The sequence below is a fragment of the Scomber japonicus genome, chromosome 5, assembly GCF_027409825.1.
Source record: "Scomber japonicus isolate fScoJap1 chromosome 5, fScoJap1.pri, whole genome shotgun sequence".
In the NCBI taxonomy this organism is placed as follows: Eukaryota; Metazoa; Chordata; class Actinopteri; order Scombriformes; family Scombridae; genus Scomber; species Scomber japonicus.
The window spans coordinates 18,552,899-18,572,021 of NC_070582.1; the positions used below are offsets into that span (position 1 = coordinate 18,552,899).

General features: G+C 39.0%; 1 protein-coding gene across 6 annotated transcripts in view; it reads right to left on the reverse strand.

The window, feature by feature from the left end:
- Positions 1-8,622, reverse strand: part of mef2aa (myocyte enhancer factor 2aa) — a 60,301-nt gene extending 51,679 nt beyond the window's left edge. For 5 of the 6 annotated variants that reach the window (XM_053318811.1, XM_053318808.1, XM_053318812.1 and 2 more), the window contains exons 1-2: positions 8,500-8,595; positions 5,776-5,901 (exon numbers count right to left, since the gene is read on the reverse strand). The gene's annotated coding sequence lies outside the window, so the exon portion shown is untranslated. Of the gene's footprint in view, positions 1-5,775; positions 5,902-8,499 lie in introns of all 6 variants that reach the window. The other variant, XM_053318809.1, reaches the window with a different exon arrangement.
- Between the last annotated feature and the right edge of the window lie 10,501 nt (positions 8,623-19,123).

The following is a 19,123-nucleotide window of genomic DNA, read 5'->3' on the forward strand; positions in this document are numbered from 1 at the left end:
GTATTTAGGTTTAAATGTTTTAGAATAAACAAGCAAATAGCTCCAATTAGGGCTAAACAATATATCATTTCAACATTAACACTGCAATGTGCACATGTGCAATAGTCAATCTGCAGGACAAATAAGGCGAAGTGGTGCATTTAACAAACAATCAAAGCCGGCTCGACTGGTCACTGAATATTTCTCAGAGGAGTGAAGCATCACTGTGACTCAAGAAACTTCTCGATTAGGTTAACCACCTGACCCTTAGAAATAATATCTCATCAGCTAATCTACAGTATGACATGCTATATCCGTAAAATGCAATTGACAGACTAATGGCTAACTACTCACTTCATATTAATGCCATTGGTTTAACAAACTATGTCTCTGAGCAAAAGCCCCCCATCACCAACATTCTTTATGACAGTATGTCAGTTAACAAGTCGATGTCTTGACACGGCACAACATCAGGATTCAGCAGTGTGTATGGTTGAACACTTGTGTCATACTTTGCTCTTGCTGAAAAAGATACGTGATATATCCAAGTGACCTTTATTCTCAGTTTTCACCAATTCATTTTGTTTTATTGGTTTGTCAGATCATTTGCTGTGAACTGAAAGAGCAACACTTAGACACACAATGGTTTATGAATTTGCATAGCGTTTACAGTGCTGTGTTGAGGTCTGGTATGGTACAATGGCATGTGTCCATTTGCATGGTTGTCTATCATCAGATGGACTTCTCATCAGGGAACAATAATAATGCCAACACCATAGGGAGCAACAGTCCCCCACCCTCCCAGGAACCCTGCGAGCTGTGTTAAGTGCCATGGCAGCCTTTTGATGTTGCGCAGACCGCAACTCAGAAATGGTAAACAGCAAAGATGAACTGAGATCTTCCTCCAGGGGGAATCCACAGTGTAAGGATATTAGGGACGTCATGCATAATGTGTCTCAGCAGCAGTGCTTTTACCCGATCTCAACGCATCTTTGGAAACACTGAGGATCCAGATTAGACACCAAGATTCCAGATATTCAGTACTTCCCTAGTGTTTGATGATCAGCAGGAAGATTTTACTAAATAAACAGTAAGTTCTGTGGAAAGACAACAGATTTTGGGTACACATATATGTAGTCCATATTGTTTAGGATTACAGTTACTGTCTGACTGCCTTAAGAGAATGTCTGATTTTAATGGGGGAAAAAAGCTCAGAATAAATATTTGATTTTCTCTTCCCATTTTTATCTTCCACTCGATGCCTCTTTCCCACAGTGTTCCATTACATAAAGGTTTATGCAATCTGAGCAGTGAGGATGGCCATGACTCATAACAACAGTGAAAGGGGCTAGCTGAAGTAGCATTGTTTTTTTTTCTTTCTTACAATTTTATGTTTTAGAATTAGTAATGATCCCACAGATGCCTGTTATTCACACATTTCATTATATATAAATAAAATAACTGCTCATTTCTGAAAATACTGAATGACACATGCAGACTGGATGGGATTTGTATAAAGTTAGGTGTAATTAGGTTTCTGTAACATCACAGTGACAGACGGTTTTCGTTTTGCATAACAAGTGCACCTTCTGAATCAGGTTTGTAAATTAAGTGTTTTAACAGTAAACAGGAGCAACAAGGAAAGCCCTCCACTTACACAGGGACAGACTAGGCTTACTGTAATATTTTAATCACTGATACTAGTTGTTAAACTGACTTCAACTTCAACCCAAAAGATGGGGAATTCATTTTTTCTCTCTCGTCTCTCAAATCGAAAATCTATTGACATCATTGAACGGCTTTCACTGAGCAAATAATCAAAGGGGTATTTCTACAGCTACAGTCCACAGTTTTTCCCAAATCAGATGATGTGTGCTCGCTGTCACATGAACACTGTGTGCAAACACTGTGATACAGAGAGAGGGAGACAGACAGAGAGAAGGAGAAAGAGAGAGAGAGACCCCCACAGGCCCTGCTGCTTGCCTCTCCAGGAATCTTTTTCAGTCAAACTGTTTGCTGATAGCCTCTGGTCCTGAGTCCCAGGGCCAACGGTTGATGATGAATGCCCCATCCCATCACCCTCCCCCCAAAACCCCCATATATGCTCTGAACACCCCTGGCAGTTGGACCAGTGACAGAGGTTGAGGGAAGGAGGGAAACAAAATCAAGAACACAGTCTGACATGAATACAGGCTGGCGACAGCTAACTGCTGGAAACACTACACCATTTTCACCTAGATTTGCAGCCCATAGCACACAGATGGAAAGTGGACTGGGAGAAAGGGAGAGGACAGACGGGCAGACACACAAACAGCAGGCAGACTCAACACCTCACTCACAATCACAGTCACACTACAGAGAGCTGGTATCTAGTGACTGGAGCTACAATGACAACACTTCATGAATGCCCTTGATTCAAATAATAGTTTTAACTGGATTAAAGTTTCAAAATGGCCAGAGCCAGAGTGTTAAGATTTTGAAGCTGTGAGCTTAGAGATAATATCATGGCTTGTTAAAATAACACTTGACCAGGCTTAAACTTCCCCTAAAGTGAACAAGTTCAAAAATATATTCTTTCCATCCTAAATCTGCACATTCAACATACTGTATCTCCGCCTAATGTACAACAGTTTGTAAACTTGTGGTCTAACTATAAAAGAGCATGCATTGGATGTTGCGCTCTCACATTGCTGGAGCACAGCCCTAACAGCAGCAAGAAAGACAACTTTGAACTGCAAGTCAGAGCCCTGGGGTGGACTGGAGCAGCTTCCAGAGCAGAGGGGGACCGGGTCACTTCCCTTCCCTGTTCATATGGCCGATGTGTGCTGCAGAATAATGGGAGGAATCACATCCCCCCCAGCTGTCCTTGTTCACAGGGCTTCTCAGACAGACAGAAAAACAAGGATATCGCAAGCCAAGCCCCCTTCCTGCAGCTCAGGGGGCCATGAGGCCAGCCCAGCTGCAGGGGATCCAGCTCTTCCTTCCAGCAGCCACTGGAATAAGTCAATGGGCTCGCTGTAGGAACTGTGACACCCAGGTCTCACAGCTGTTTTTACTACACCTACCACTGATAAACACTTTTTCATGGACTGTTCTTACTACCATCTTGGGTAACATAATTGGAGGCTAGATTAAATGGTGATAAAGGCTGTAACAGATGTTTCAAATCATCTATTCTATTTTAGCACTCAATAACAATGCAGTAAACAGCCTCATCACACAGAGCTCATCAGACTTTGAAGAAAGTTTACTTTGCACACAATTCAATTCTTTGTCTGTTCACAACGCTCCTACTTAATCGACTCTATACAAAGCCAGAGAAGTTAAATCTCCAGTGAGAGATGCTTTTTAAGATCTACAGTAGAGCATCAGGAATTCAATACAGTTGGGTATATTAGCAATCATGGGAGATCTTTTGATCTAGTAAATTAGATTATAATATATTCCTTTGATTTGTGTTTTTTTTCTAAGTCTCATTAAAATTCAGTTAAAATGCAACTCAGCAAAGAGATGTCTTTCTTAACTTCCTTTTTTTTCTTTATAGATGATTCAACTGAATAATATCACCACAGTATTGTGTAGCAGTATAGTCACCAGCTCTTACGTCTCCATGCAGGCAAATACGTGTTGTTGTAAACAACAATTAGAAAATAAGCTAAAAAACAATGACTAACCAAACCACAGAACACACACATTTTGGTTGTCTGTCCTCTAAAGGTAGCCCACTCACTTTTGAGATGATGCACAGTGTGATTCTGTGGTTATTTTGCACGCCAGAAACCCAAAGAAGGAGGTGGCATCTTAGAAAGGCGCTAAATGACTTGACTTCACAAAGTCATCACCTTTGCTCCACCGCATGCTTCCACAGTCTGCCCTCCCAAACCACAGTGTGCATGTGCTATTCTTTCTGCAGATTACAAAAGATAATGTATCAAAACTTAACACAATAAGCAGCAACTGAGGGATTAAGATTGATGATAAAAAGTAACTATGATTTTATTTTAGGATTCTATAGTTATAGGTATAGCATGACAGCTTGGTTTGTTTGTTTGAGTTACAGTCCGTAACAAGTATGGATGTTGACTGAGAAACAGACTAGGATCATAGTGGGCGAAAGCAGATTAACAGCAGATTTAGAGTGCGGCTCTGCTCGAGGATCTTCCTGCTGATTCTACTGTGTGGTCCAGGTTGACGAGGTGAGAAGACCTCCAGTCAGGCCTCGTTTGGAAGACAGGAAAAGACGGTGCAGCATTAAGCTGCTCTGCCCTGCTCAGCAGCACATGTGCTGAGTGAGCCAAACGGGGTGGCTTACCACCAGAGGTCTCAGTCAAGGGCAGGACAGTTGAAAGGTCACTGCTGGCTGTCCTGCTATACAAACAGTGCCTCAGTGAGCAATACATTCACCCTCTGAGCTTAAATCAGGCTCTTAGAGTGCCTTAACAACACTGGAGATTCTTAACAGATTTTCTCACTGCAGGTGACGTTCACAGATGTCATTTAATTACAGACCTATATGAAGTTTTAAGAAGCATTTGAAAAAAAATAACCTCTGTATCAGCTATATCAGTCAATTCAGTGATAAATAAAAAAATACATTTCAGTGTATTTAAGGGTACACTAGTGTTTTTTTTTTTTTTTAAATGCTGTAACTTTAAATCAACCACTGGATGTAAAACAGTAATTAATATCTACCAGTTTTACGTTACCTGACACCCAGTGCCAGTTCTGGACACTCACGTCCGGTTCAATGGATAATGATCACAGCACATTAATGAGCTATCGAATATGCAAATACACACACAGAAAAAAGGGGCCCAGACTTGTACCCAGGGCCTCCTTGCAGTGAGCTACCACTGCTTACCAAAGGCACACTGTGACGCCCACACTTCAGGCACCAGATTGACCTAATTAGCATTAGCCAAACTCAGAAAGAAAAAAAAGGAAATTCAAAAGAACACAACAATTTTCAATTTGAAATCTAATCTTCAACTATTTAGATTTTTTCAGATTTAAATGTATAGTTCAGGCATGATTGTTGGTTGACTGACCAACAACAGAAATAAGTCAAACTATTAAAAATGATATACAGAGAAATAAATAGATCCATATTAATAGGTCAGTTATTTGTTTACAAAAAAGAGGTATGTATTTTCTCTTTCCATAGTCTACAGTTAACTGCGGTCTGAAACATTATCTGCCAGGCTCAAGATTCTGCATCCAACCTCCAGGTCTCACAGGAGGATGCTGGAATCTCCATATTGATGATGGAGCTCCAATAAACAATGAATCATGTTACCAAGATGCTTTTGTTAATCAACGGGAAGGCTGAATGCTTACTGAGTGATACTGAGTGCTATCATGCCAGTGATCTTTGTTTCTCATTATATTAAAAAGATTATAGAAAGTATTGCAAGTATGAAGAAGAGAAAGACAATTACTACACTTAGACAAAGACAACTACTACAGTTATTACACTTCAATCCACTTGGTAAATTTTTTCCGCAAACTTTTTTTACCAACCAAACCAAACAAAAACTGTATTCAGCGTTTACTGTCTAACTATATGCCACGAATCCCAACTGCACTTAAAGTTCTTTTTCTAAATGTACAGACACGAAACCAATATGTTTCAGATGCCACTTCAATGTTACAAAATAAGATTACATAAAATAAAAATATAAAAAATAGATTCAGTATTACAATTCACAACAATTTAAAACTGTAATGCAATGTATTATCCATAATTACTGTAATGTTGTAGCTAAATTTGCAGTATAAAAGAACATCTTGGCTTACCAAACAATCAAAGAAACACTATCCTCTTTATTGGACCAAGAATGTGCAGCCTCTATCGCTTATTTTTCAGTCAATATATCCCTGGCTTTCAGCTTTCTGGTGTTTTGTCCTCCTTGGAAAAATGTCCTGGGAGGAGGAGAGTGGAGGAGAAAGACTTTCGCTCAGTGATTCAGAGGCATCGTGTAAACGCCAGCATTCTCTTTCTGACAACCAGCATTAATTGCAGATCCGACTCGCCCACACACTCCACATTTCTCCTGGAAGGAGAAGCTGAGATTGAAGTGGGATGAGGAGTGCAGCAAAAGATGCTGCAGCTGCCCATTCCTCACACCGTCACCACCTCTCATTTCTCCCTCTCCACTGACAACTTGTACAAAGACGTTGACACATACTAATGCACATTTACAGAGACATGCGGGGCACACAACATGTAACAAGGCTAAAATGTTTAATAAACAGTGGTAGTCATTGTGACAAATCAGCCATTACTACAGTACATCATCCCATCCTTGATTAAATGATACAGGGTGGAATCTAATAGATGTATTATCAAACCTCTCTGTGTGTGTTTGCATAATGGCAAAGGCAGAACATTTGGGGTCTCTGAGGTTAGAGCAACAGTTCACCGTATACGAGAGACAGACGGTTATGATGGCTCTATCTGTACCTTCACAGACCTCTTATTCATTCCCTTCACTAATATATGACATAAATTGTTCAAATGATATTCATTTCAGCAGCATTGAAAGAATCCCTCACCCACACATTAGACATAAGAGCTCACGTGATGTGGATCATGAGCAACAAGGCCCATTACTGGCAAGACCTGGGGCAGCACAGAAGCTAATGACTGCAGATTGGAGGGTGCTTTACTGCTTTGCTTTTGAAATCACTGGCAACCAACTGGTACAGTAATGTACATGTCGTCAGAAACAGTGGGAACATAAAATTGACAGTGAAAAACACAAGTGTGCTCTAAAAATGCAGCAACAACTCATGTCCCAGATTAATTATACTAGTAATAAAATGTGTCATTGGTTTAACCTGATCACTGAGGGTTGTACTGTAGGTAGTAAATTATTTACGATTAGGGTGAAAGCATTTTAAAGAATACGCAACTAAACAATCTACTGAATTCACAACTATTATGGATTCGTATAAATATATATGATGGATTTCATCTACGCAACACTACAAAACAACTTTACAAGTTGCAACACACCCAAAGTCTGGATTCATACCAATTATAAGAAGTTCTATAAAGAAAACTGAAGGTTTTTATGTTTTTAAATTGAATTAAACTTACACACATTAATGAGACGTGTACGGTGCCCTACACTAGTGACATTTGAGAAGGTCGGGTTACTGTTGGTCATTTCCCACTCTGGCCAGGGGTTAAGGTCACAAGAGTCCAAGAGGTTTCAAACCACTACGCAGCGAAGATCCACTCTCACAGGCTCAGTTACCAAACCCTCCACACACACACACACACACACACACACACACACACACACACACACACACACACACGGTATCCTAAATGTACTATCCCATAGCCTTTCACTTTAAATAATAAAAAGTGGGATCTGCTTATCCAGCGAAGAGTTTATCAAGAGAAATAGTACTTCCAAAACGTCCAACATTATTTGACTTGATTATTGACATTTCAGCTGACCTTTTTTCATCTTTAACTGGCAATTCGTATCCCCATAATTTCCCTTAAATAAAGCATGACTGGATTTACTTTATAACCAGATGATAGCTGCCAGCCATAAGCACTGTTAAAGTTCCACAATAACTGGTAAATTAGTTACATGACTTTATATTACACACCTTGCTCTTATAAATATTTAAAATGCTTGCAGCTGGACAGATATTGAAATTAAACACTGTACTGTACTGTGGATATACAAGCAACATTGGTGGCAACATGTATGTGACAATAAGAAGCCACACTGCACTTGCTTACCAGCACTATCTAGACTTCTTCAACTGTTATCAGAACTGGCAACCTTCTGCACTCATATTTTTTTTTTAAAGAAGAAAGTTACAGTAAATAATTATCAACTACAGGTTAAGTAAAGAGAGGCGGACGTGTTTACATTTTGAAGTTCATTTTCAGTAAACACAATATGAGCCTTTTATTACCGGGATAGTGTCACAGAGTGAAATGTAGCCTGTTGTTGTTATGGTGGGCGGCTCAACAATGTTATTAAACGCACACTGATTACTGTTTTGCCCGAAACGATGCGCCTGTTTCACAAAGTGCAGCTTAAACATTTCACACTTTCGACCCCACGATAAACTCCGAGAGACTTTTTACAAATCTAAACTCACAAACGGGACCTCCTGGAGGGGCTCACAGTTAAGAAATGTCACCGGTGTATTTACTGTTTACCATGAAATGCGTAAAAGTTTCCCGCAAATTTAGTGATAGCAACAGAGCGTGCGTCTGACGGCGCCCTTTAAACAGACCACTAGGACATTTTCTTACGGCGTGAAAAGCTGACAGATGATTTGACATGACAGATGTTAGTTGACACGACGCGGCTTTTACTTTCGTGTATTATCCCACATTCCGCATTTACGCCGACGAAAGATACTGATAAATGTCTCCCGTCTCCCAAATCCACTCTACGTCTCCCTCTTGCGCTTTTCTACTCTCACTTACTGTCGCTGTCGCTGCCACACTCCCGCAACATTGTTTCTATTTCCGTTACTCACCTTTACTCCGTAGTCAGTTGCTGTATATAGACACTCTATATCGGTTGCTCCAGTGGATAAACGTAATTTCAGTTCACATTTACACGCTGACTGCTATTTTAGGGGGAGCTGACAAACTCAGAAAAGCCAGTCTCCCTCTTGTCAGCGAGAGACTCCTCCCCTTATCTGACGAGCTGCCTCCCTCTCCCGCCCTCTCTCTCTCTATCTCTCTCTCTCTCTCTCTCTGTCTCACACACACACACACACACACACACACACACACACACATACAGGCACGCACGCACATGCACACACAGACACACACAAGCACACACAGTCCAACAAAACGTAGGAACAACTTGGAAAACTGTCTGTATATATTAGAAACTTAAAAGAAATGCCTCAGAGCTGAAGCTATACAACTGTAACACATATCTTACTGATTAGACTATGTGTATACATGGATGTCCTGACATTAGCCTCCAAATCGGCTCTGTTACAGAGTAAAAACAGACTAAACTTACGGAAACTTTGACAGAAACTAACAGGCAAAGGGGGAAAAAAATAACTGACAAAACCGCAAAACTGCAGTCAGCCACAGTACATGCTGTGTTCTTCAACTACAAGCCTAACTTTAGTAGATTTGGACAACTACTTACTCCCAAAATTACTCGGGCTTCATTACATTAGATATATTTGACGTCATATCTCTAAGACAACAGCGATGGAATTCTGTTTTAGTGGCACCTCCCTCATCCAATAGGAGCCCGCAGCGTCTGTCAAGAAGCCAATTAGAGGACGGAGGTGGGACCTGTTTGACTCACATATGAGCGTATCACGTGTATGTGCAGGATCAGAGGAGGTGTGGTGGTTGGACTGTTGTTACTGGCGTCTGGAGGCAGGTGTGATAGAAACCGGGCCCAATTGTCCGATTATGTGTTAAATGTAAATGGGATAGGTACGCAGGGTTGGGAAGGTTGCTCTGGAAATGTGACAGGTTATAGATTACTATTTACCGTATTTGAAATGTAATGAGTAATGTAACTATTTCAATTAGCACACTTAATTTAAGTAGTTTAACTTATTACATTTGATTACTTTTTGATTACTTTTCTAATTTTCGAACGATTGTTTACATCTATAGGGTAAATGTACCTATTGAATATCAGTCATGATTTATTTACATACTATAAAATATTGATTTCAAAGAATTAAAAACAGAAATAAATGTATTCAGTAACAGGTTAAATATTTAAAAATGAGGAAAAAACCCTTGTAAGCTAAATCTTTAAGGTCTGACTTCAGATGTTACCTCCTTTGTTATCATCATCAACATTTTCATAAGTAATTGTAATTCAATTGCGCATGTTGTCTCAGTAACTGTAACGGATTACAGTTACATTTATGTTGTAATTCAATAACATAACATAGTTGCATTCAACTAGTTACTTCCCAACACAGTGAGCACATGACCAGGTTTAGGAGCTACATGTTTTAATTTAAAGCTATTACTGATGTTAAAAGGTGCAAGTATCCAGCATTGGAAACCTAACTCTACTTTAATGCCACCATATTTCAGATGAAAATATTTTACTTTTTAAAATGTATACAAATTCTAAGATGATCTTGGAAAATGATGTTTTGCTTATCTTACAGGATTTTAAGTGGTTAAGGTTAACTCCACCTTTACCATACGTCAAAATGCTGGTTACACATTAGTGCATCAGTAGCCAAATAATAATTAAAATTAATAATATCCTAATAATTAAAAATGACACTGACAGGGACTTATTATGCCCTCAGAATGAGTACTTTCACTTTTGATAGTAGTACCAGGCCACAAAATTGGCACTAGTCGCTAATGATGGTAAAATATGCAAGTCGGCGATAGATTTGAACACCAGTTTGAGAAAACAACTATAATCTGTTGAGTGGTCGGTAAAATTTGAACAATCACTAGCCATTTGGCAAGTAGACAAAAAAGTTAATTTTGTATCCTGCCAAGTATAGGATTTTAATCCTTCTTCCAGTACTGCTTGCTACCTGGTACTGTGTCAGTGGGGGCTCAGAGGAGTAATTAAAATTGCACAGAAGTTTCACACATTAGGCTACTAATTGTCTCTAGACCAAGGCATGGCATTTTGCTTTTTAATGACTGCCTCTATATCACATTACCTCCTCAGTCAGGTCACAGGACTTCTTAGACACATAACTGATTACCTCAGGTGATATTTGAAATGCACTGCACTGGCACCAGGTTAACTCTCTTTAAGTTTTGAATATCCTCAGATGTATTTCTGTGCTTCAAAATTGGCAAGACAATTGATTTCTGTGTAAACAAAATCAGTGATTTGATGGCACTATTACTAACCATACTTCAGTATATACAGTATAATAAGTTAAATGTATTTATTACATTCTTCTTGTGTCATCATTTCTTACAGTAAACTGTAATGTTGGTAGAATTTAAACAATAGTTGCATGAAATATATTAAATTTAGTTGGACATGTCATTGTCCTGCTCTTGGCTCTCAGTCATGCATCAGTCCAAGTTATATGAGGGCGTGCTTTATGGCCACACGAGGCAATGTAGGCTGGCTCCTCCTGCAGTTTGCTTCAGCCTGTTTTGCTTCAGTGTGCAAACTCAGGCTCCAGAAGGACAATTATGGCACACAGAAATTACACAACATGTTTTTACAGAACAGTACATAAACAGTATAAGAGTCATTTAGTTCTTTATGATCTGTGCCAGTTGAAGCTGACTCCAGATTAAATGAATGTGTACATTACACATACAGTACATGTCCATTCAAAGAGACAGAAAAACATGTAAAATATACTAAACCAAAAGGATACTGTTATCGTTCTCACTACAGTAAAGATTGATTTATAGTACTCCTATCTGTTTCACACTTATACACCACTCTTCACCAATCTTCTTATGCCATAGTATAGCAGCTAGTATGTAGAGTAATGCACAGTTTTTGTTTTACAGCAACATGTTTGTTATTTCTTTGTTGGCTAACTGTTTTTTCTGCGGTCAATGGTTTAGCAACATTATGGCACATTCAACCGTACCAAATGAGAGATCAGGCAAATTGTATTTCACAATAAAGAGGCACATTTATTTTGATCACATCTGTTAATCTAATGGTTTTCATGCTTGTATACAATTATACCAAATTCATTTTGACAGCAACCTAGAGAGATGCCACTTAATGAAAACTGCAAGAAAACTCTGATCACTGTTTTCGCTACTCCAGACTCTGTAAAGCAACTGACCTGGGTTGACAAGGTTTTGTCAATTGCTGCCTCTACCCCCTCCTAAAAGTCTCCCAGAACATATTCATAACTACTCAAAACTCACCTTTTCAATGTTTGATTTAATCTCCCCTGCTACGTAATGTAGTTTTAGATGTTCTATTGCTTGTAATGTGTTTTTCTGCTTGGTAAAAGCATCATTGAGTACCATGTGAAGCACTCTATTGAATAAAATATATTATTGTATTATTTGTATATAACTGGCTTTCTGAAACTCAGCACTCACCCCTTTTCTCATTATCTACAGGTTAAGACATGGGCCTATCACTAATACTACTTCAACATCATGTGAGGGTATGTTAATGATTGCAACCCTGTTTACAATTCTCTCAACATATTTAGTCTACACACTTCAGTACACTTCAATGAATCTCTTAGTTGAGTCCGCTCTTTACTGCAGAAATGTACATATTTCTATTTAGCATTAGCGCTCCTCAACTTTACTAATTTCACATTAATGTATTATTGAATTCTAATAACCTAATACAAGTCAGGATTTCAACTCCAGCTATACACATGCACACATTATTCTGCTCATTCCTGTTTATTATTCAGTGTATAACAATACTTGTGACAAAAAAACAACAATTAGAAACAGTCTTCACCTGTTCTCCATCAGTAAAGTTTCTACCTTGTTGCAGTTGTTTATGAGTTCAGATTGATGCCAACTGACAACAGTGTGGATCCAAACTGCTCTCAGCATCCCCCTGAGCAGCATCTTTGTGTCGACACACACCCCTCCCATCTTCCCAAAGTGATGGCAGCAACAAAAAAACAGTGTTGCTAGGAAAAGTACAACCAACTTTAAGGTAGTGATTTACATCCTAATGAGTCTCACTTGAGCATGATGCTACATTGTATGTGGTAAATCCAGATCATCACATAAGATTTAAACTCTCATCTTGGATTCATTATAAACACCTGAATCAAACTTGACAATACATTAGTGTTAATTGACATCCATTTCCATGTGCAAGGAATCAAGACCTTTCCTGACACCTGTGTTCTCACCTGCTTGTTGTTGCTGCTGCACAAACGCCTTCACAGAACCTGCTGATCCAATCTCCACTTCTTCTCCCTGTTGACTTTCTTTATCTCTTGCTGTCTACAACTCTTCTCTTTCTGTCTGTTGCCTTTGTTTCACTCTGCCCATTGATTTACCTCAAAGCCAGACCAGCTGGCTTTGAATGCTTCCTCTTCGAGCCCTAAGAGGCCCGACTTCACACCCTGTTCCTCCTCTTGTCCCTTGGTCTCTCTGCCGGCAGAGAGTAAGGGGGGCTGTGGTTTGAAGGGTAGGACCCCAGATGGACATAGACATGTCGGGCATGCGTTATGTGATGGGGCTTGGCTCTGGGCTCTCTGGACCAGCCACAGCTGTCAATCATAACTCCAGAAGGTGTTGAGGAATTTTCCTTCCTATCACACAAGTGTGGAAATATGTCATTTTCTTCAACACAGTGAACAGTTTTAGGAAAATCATCACAAGCTTATGTTATTTATGGTTGATACTATGCTTTTAGTGGTACAATTAATTATTTATATTATTTAAGTAGTGGCCAACTTTTTAAAATGTATGTATCTAAATGTAAGAGACTGAATTATACGTTAAAGTGTTTTATCAAAACTTGATTTAATTAGTGTTTTTAAATTAAGGAGGAAAACTTAATGTATGACATAGTAAGTGATGTATTTCAACAAGTTGTGGGGATATGTCAAATAACGGTTTGTTCCAGCAGGGCTTTGATGCACGACAGCTGGCATTTCCAACATTGCACCAGACCACAAATAGACCCAGACACTCTTTCTCTCCAATTAAAAAAGGGGCCTAAAACACGCGTCTCATGAAGCAAGCTTTATTAGGCTATATAAGTCAAGTTTGATCCACAATATGATAGCAAGGAAAGAAATAGATGTTTATTCTGTAAATGAGAAAAGCACAAACAGACCACTGAGTCACACAATTTTCTGAGACAGAGATCTGACCGCCAAGCTCTGAAATAACATTTCATTATCTGAGGCTCATTAAAATAGCCTCTCTGAAAAGCCCTCAACACCCTTCACCAATCTTCCTTTCACTGCATATTCAGTCAGGGGATAAACACTGCTAAAAAACGCCATACAGCAGTTTCACATTTGAGACTTTTGAGATAATCTAATGATACTCATTACATACTCTATAGCGTCAATTCCCTACATAACCAAATTTTTTTTTTGGGAGGGGGGTGTTAGCAAGTTTTGAAGGGTTGTTACATTAAGTGTTTAGAAATATGTTGATTGATTAATTACAAATGTACGAAAACTCTCCATCCACAGCAGTTTTAATCATACTGATGGTACAAAAGTCTTCCAACAAAGTCGTATCTGAGAAGACCGCAGCTATGTGTTAGATAATCAAGATCAAGATCTAAAAATACTCCATGTCTCACAGTCTGGATCTCTTCTCTCATTACCCACTGTAATTAAAAGTAACCAAGGCATGCCAGCTCCAAATAGCATAGAATAGCACACAACTGTTAATGCGAAGGAATGACACTTGAAATGAAAATGATATCAGCTCGCTGTGGAAAGCGGAGCAGATAACACACAGTTATGAGAACTCCAGTGAATGTGGGTCAGTAGGAAGGTGTCCAGTTAGCTTTCATAGTCAACTGTAGTCAAATGTTTTTGTGTAAATCAAGACAATGCAGCGTATTTGTCATACCGGTTTAATGACAGGAATGAGTGATGTGATGTTTTTCTCTTGTTTATATCTCACTTCTATATAACTTTGACACTGTAGTAGATTTTGTGGAGTATCTGTGTTCCTTCTGAGATAGAAAACGGCAGCATACAAAGGTCCTTCCGATGAGATGATGATCTCTCTTGAGATTACTAGTCTCTTGGGTTTTTTAATGTATTCTTCTCTGTGTATCACACTGCTGAACACATACTAACTGCCAGGTGTAGTAGCCCAAACATCCATCCTGCCTTGTCTGCTTGATGGAGCCCTTTTTCTCCTGCAGATTTACAGAGATCCCAATAATAACACAAGCTCTTTAATTATGTCCAATATTCACACAAGCCTATAGCTCGATTTATAAAATGCAGTCTCCATTGTACTGAGCTCATTAAAAATTGAACAAGGTCAGGAATGAAACTGCTCTTGCCATTATTCATTTTGTCCCTAATTTCAAGTATTATTTAATTAATCACCTGGAATGACTCAAATAATTCACAATGTCATGAGTTACTAGGTGATATTAGCGAATTACAAACAGTACCATTTAAAGGTTTGGATACACTTTCTCATTCAAGAGAATGGTCAGGTGTCTCCATTACTTTTGAGTGCTATTGACTTACAAACATATTTGTGTGAGTTTCTTCGAAGAAAAAAATATTCCAAATGAGAGCCATTTCTAAATTCCTGTTGTTACATGAGAGAAAACTTTGATATTCTATGAAGCAAAACAATCATTTTGTACTTTTCACAGTTGCGTAATTCACAGGTTTTCTTACTTGATGATTGCATCATAAGCGATGATTGCATGTTTCCGTATGTGTGTGTATGTGTGAGTATCTGACATTGCCAAAGCCAGTCAGCAGGTGCCATCACTTCTCATTCCCACCATTTACAGTATAAAGACACGTTGAGGACGAATAGGATCAAGAGCGTCTGCCAAAGGGAATGTGTGGGAGAGACCACTTTAATTTCTGCCTTTCAGCCAGTTCTCCCTGGCATTTTCGCTATGTTTCCACATCAAACTAATGCTACTGTAATTTATTTTGTCAGACTGTATAGCAAGAAGACTAAAGATATCTGGATGTACTGTCACTGTTTACCTGCAGGCAGCATTTAGAGAAGACAGTGTTCCACGCTCCAAATCCTATTTCTGTAGACTTTTTTTAACTGATATGTTAACATTAACCAGGCTGAAATATATGTGTAGTAGTCCTCTTTTTTTAAAACAGACTTGAACATTTTTCCTCATAGTAACTTTTGTTTTTGCTATCACATCCAGTGAATTGCTACTACACTGCTGCCTTTGAACTGAGCACAGTATTACATGCATATTCCCTCACAATGCTCTATTACTGCATGGCTGATTTCTAAAAACCTTCTCTATCACACAATTGTAGGTAGTAGGTGCCCAGTTCTCCCTAAGCGTTATGACTCACACCAGGCATAGAGCAGCTATCCAACTCTAATCCACAAGAGATAATTTGGTATTCATGTTTTACAAATGTGCTTGAGAAAAATCCCTAAATCTTTTTGGCAAGTGCAGTCGAGGAAGTCGTGCAAGCATGTCATCCACCATGAAAAGGCAGTGGGATGGTGGAGTAAAGCAGGGCTTTGTCTCCTGAATTCAGCCTGAAAGACACTGCCATCATCAACTTCCTTTGTTGCAGACTTTGTCTTTCCAATATTTTACTGGTTTCTGAAAGGTAAATAGAGGCTTGACTCAGTGGGGCACACACAGTTTTCCTACAACAGGTAATAAATTTGCGTGTCAGGCCTGCGCGTCACAGATTAAACATGCTTTGTTTAGGATGATTTATGAGTGTGATGTCGTGCTGGGTGCACTTGGCTGTGAGGAGCTGAGGGTTTGATGGTGGTGAGGGGGTAGCAGGTGAGACGGTGGGTTGGTGAGTGTCAGATTTGTCTTACAGGAAGACTGATCTGTAGCTGCTTCGAGGGTGCCCACTGCAACACACACCTCTGTCATTAATCACACACAGCCTCAGAGTACAGAGTGCTTTGTCTTCTCCTCCTCTCACACCAGTGCTGCAAGCTGTCACCATCCTGAGAAAAGCTTACTTTACAGCAACTATCAAGAAGTAAGAGAAACAGCCTTTGCCTTTTGAAACAGTAGGGTATATGTGTATTCACACAGAAAGATATGAACTTACAATTAAAACAGGGTTACCCCTCACTCATCTTCTTCTGCACAAACTCATAGTTGTCATGTGTTAGTATCCCTAACATTCACTCAAGAAAGAAAACTATAAAGCCTAAAGATCATAAACGTATGTATGAGTAGTTACATTCATATGCTCTGGTTTTATCTAGACATTGCCTGACTATAATGTCTACACTATTCTTGCACTCTTCCTCCTTCAGAGAAGGTTACCTGGATATACAAGATTAAGATCATTCACTATCCTCACGAAGAAACAGCTAAATCAGCAGGTAGCATGGCTGAAAGCATGTTGACTTATAATCCAAATACAGCTGACTTCTGATGCCCCACTTAATTCCGATCTCTCACACATGCCTTCCTTTCTGAGTTGGAATCTGAGGTAGTAGAATTAAATATAGACAGTCTTTATTTGGGGGCTGAGTAGTTAATCTTTGAGTGTAGGATGAACATTAAGAAAAAACATGGTTGGCTTTACATTGTATACATTTAGAGTAAAGCATCTTACAAGTGTGTTCAACCTTCATAGTAAAAAGAGCTAGATACCATTAAAACTGTAAGTCTATCCGTTACAAAAAACAAACACCTAAGAGTGTGTTGGTAAGGGAAATGTTTAACTACTGTACCTGTAATCTCCACAATAGTTTTAGATGCAATGAGTGCTGAATGTCCATAGCCAAAGTGGACCAAACCTTCTGACACTAAAACTTCATCTTTGTTATTTTTATTGGTTTTTATTGGCCTAATAGGGGTGATAGATGATACTATGGCAGGAAGAAAAGTGCATTTGAAAGACTTGGTGTAATGGTGGAAAAATTAAATTCACAGAGGAGATAAAGATTTGATATAACCATCAACTCACATTAGCAAGCATGATTTTTTAAATGTAAAGCACTGTAACTGTGTTTTGAAAAAATGTGTATAAAGATAGTTAAAGTTAAATATATATATTAGTATGTTATTATACACCATTGCCTTGGATATATCGTAATGGTGGGGGCAGAAAATAAAAAAATAAGTAAAATAAATGAAGAGGCAAGGCAGGAAGCAGAGCAAAGCTTAAAACAATAACCTTATTAATTATGGCATGCATATCTATCTAAAGCATGTCAGATCTGCAACCAATATCAGTTTTCCCTGTATTTAAATGTAGCCTATGCTCTGCTCCCTAACTGTGAAATTGTCACGTCAAAATCTATATTTTCTTCACACTGAAATATGAGTTAAATTTTGACATGTACCCTAGGCATCTCATAAACAGTTAATTTTTGAATGTAACCCTAGGTGGTCAGGAAGGGGAATAACGATCTGTCAAAATAGAGTGCAAGTCCACAAAGCACGCTTTCAGTGTGGAGGGCCAGATATGTGAAGTATATAATTGCGCTTACTGTTTAACATTTATTACATTCAGTACACCATTGCGGTTTGTTTATCGTAACATACCAGGCAAACAGAGTTAATGTGTGCCTAAGCAAATATTTGCAGCACTATATCAAATTCAGCTACCAAATTAAGGATATCAGAGAGGCCAAATAGGGTCGCGTGTGAAATAACAGAGTTGTTAGGCCATCCGCTGTTCCATACACAGATTGCCCTATCACAGGAGTGGTTGAAGTGTTTGCACACAGAGCTTTGCCGCCTGCGGGCTTATATATCACACTGTGCCTTATTAAGAGCTTTAACAAAATCTGGCTTTCACTAGCCCCCCTTTAGTCACCACTCTGAGGGCAGCAGTCTTCAGGACCTCTATTTCAACACAGCTCCAACTAAACGCCAAGTCCCCCTAAACAGATTGGGGCAGTGTACGTGCTTAATAGATAAAAGGCGAGAAAAGGCTGTGCTGTATAAACTCAGAGCAGGACAAGTCTAAAGTGATATCCTTCTTCCTTTCTCGCTCCCTGTAAGTGTAAGAGATCAGACACACTCTACTTTATTGGATGTCATGGCTTGATTTGATTCAAATATTTTTTATATATTTTTCAACACACTGTGCTGCCTACTGTTTTTAGATGTGCACCACAAATGCTAAACAGTATTCCATTATTAATTCAGGAAGTGCATTTTATTGAACTTTTTTTAAATTGCAAAATGTATTTTATGACCACATTGTACATTTTTGATGACCATGAAGACAACATGGAAAAGGCCTCATGGTACAAGTTCAGCTGTTAGCCAGACAAGTAATTTACTTAAATGCAAAAGCAATGAGCAGTGGTCCAAGAGTGTGAACCACTGACCCTTAAATTGATTATATTCAGCTGTATGCTGACCAACTGAAATGACTTCACTGTAATTGTTGAAAGTTACGATGTATTTTGGGTGTAGCCTAACTCTGTCCTATTCCTCCAGTCACCAAAATAGAGGGCTCCATTTTATCACAGCATGCTGGGAATTCCCCTCCATTTCCTCGTGCTCTTGACCTCCCACCC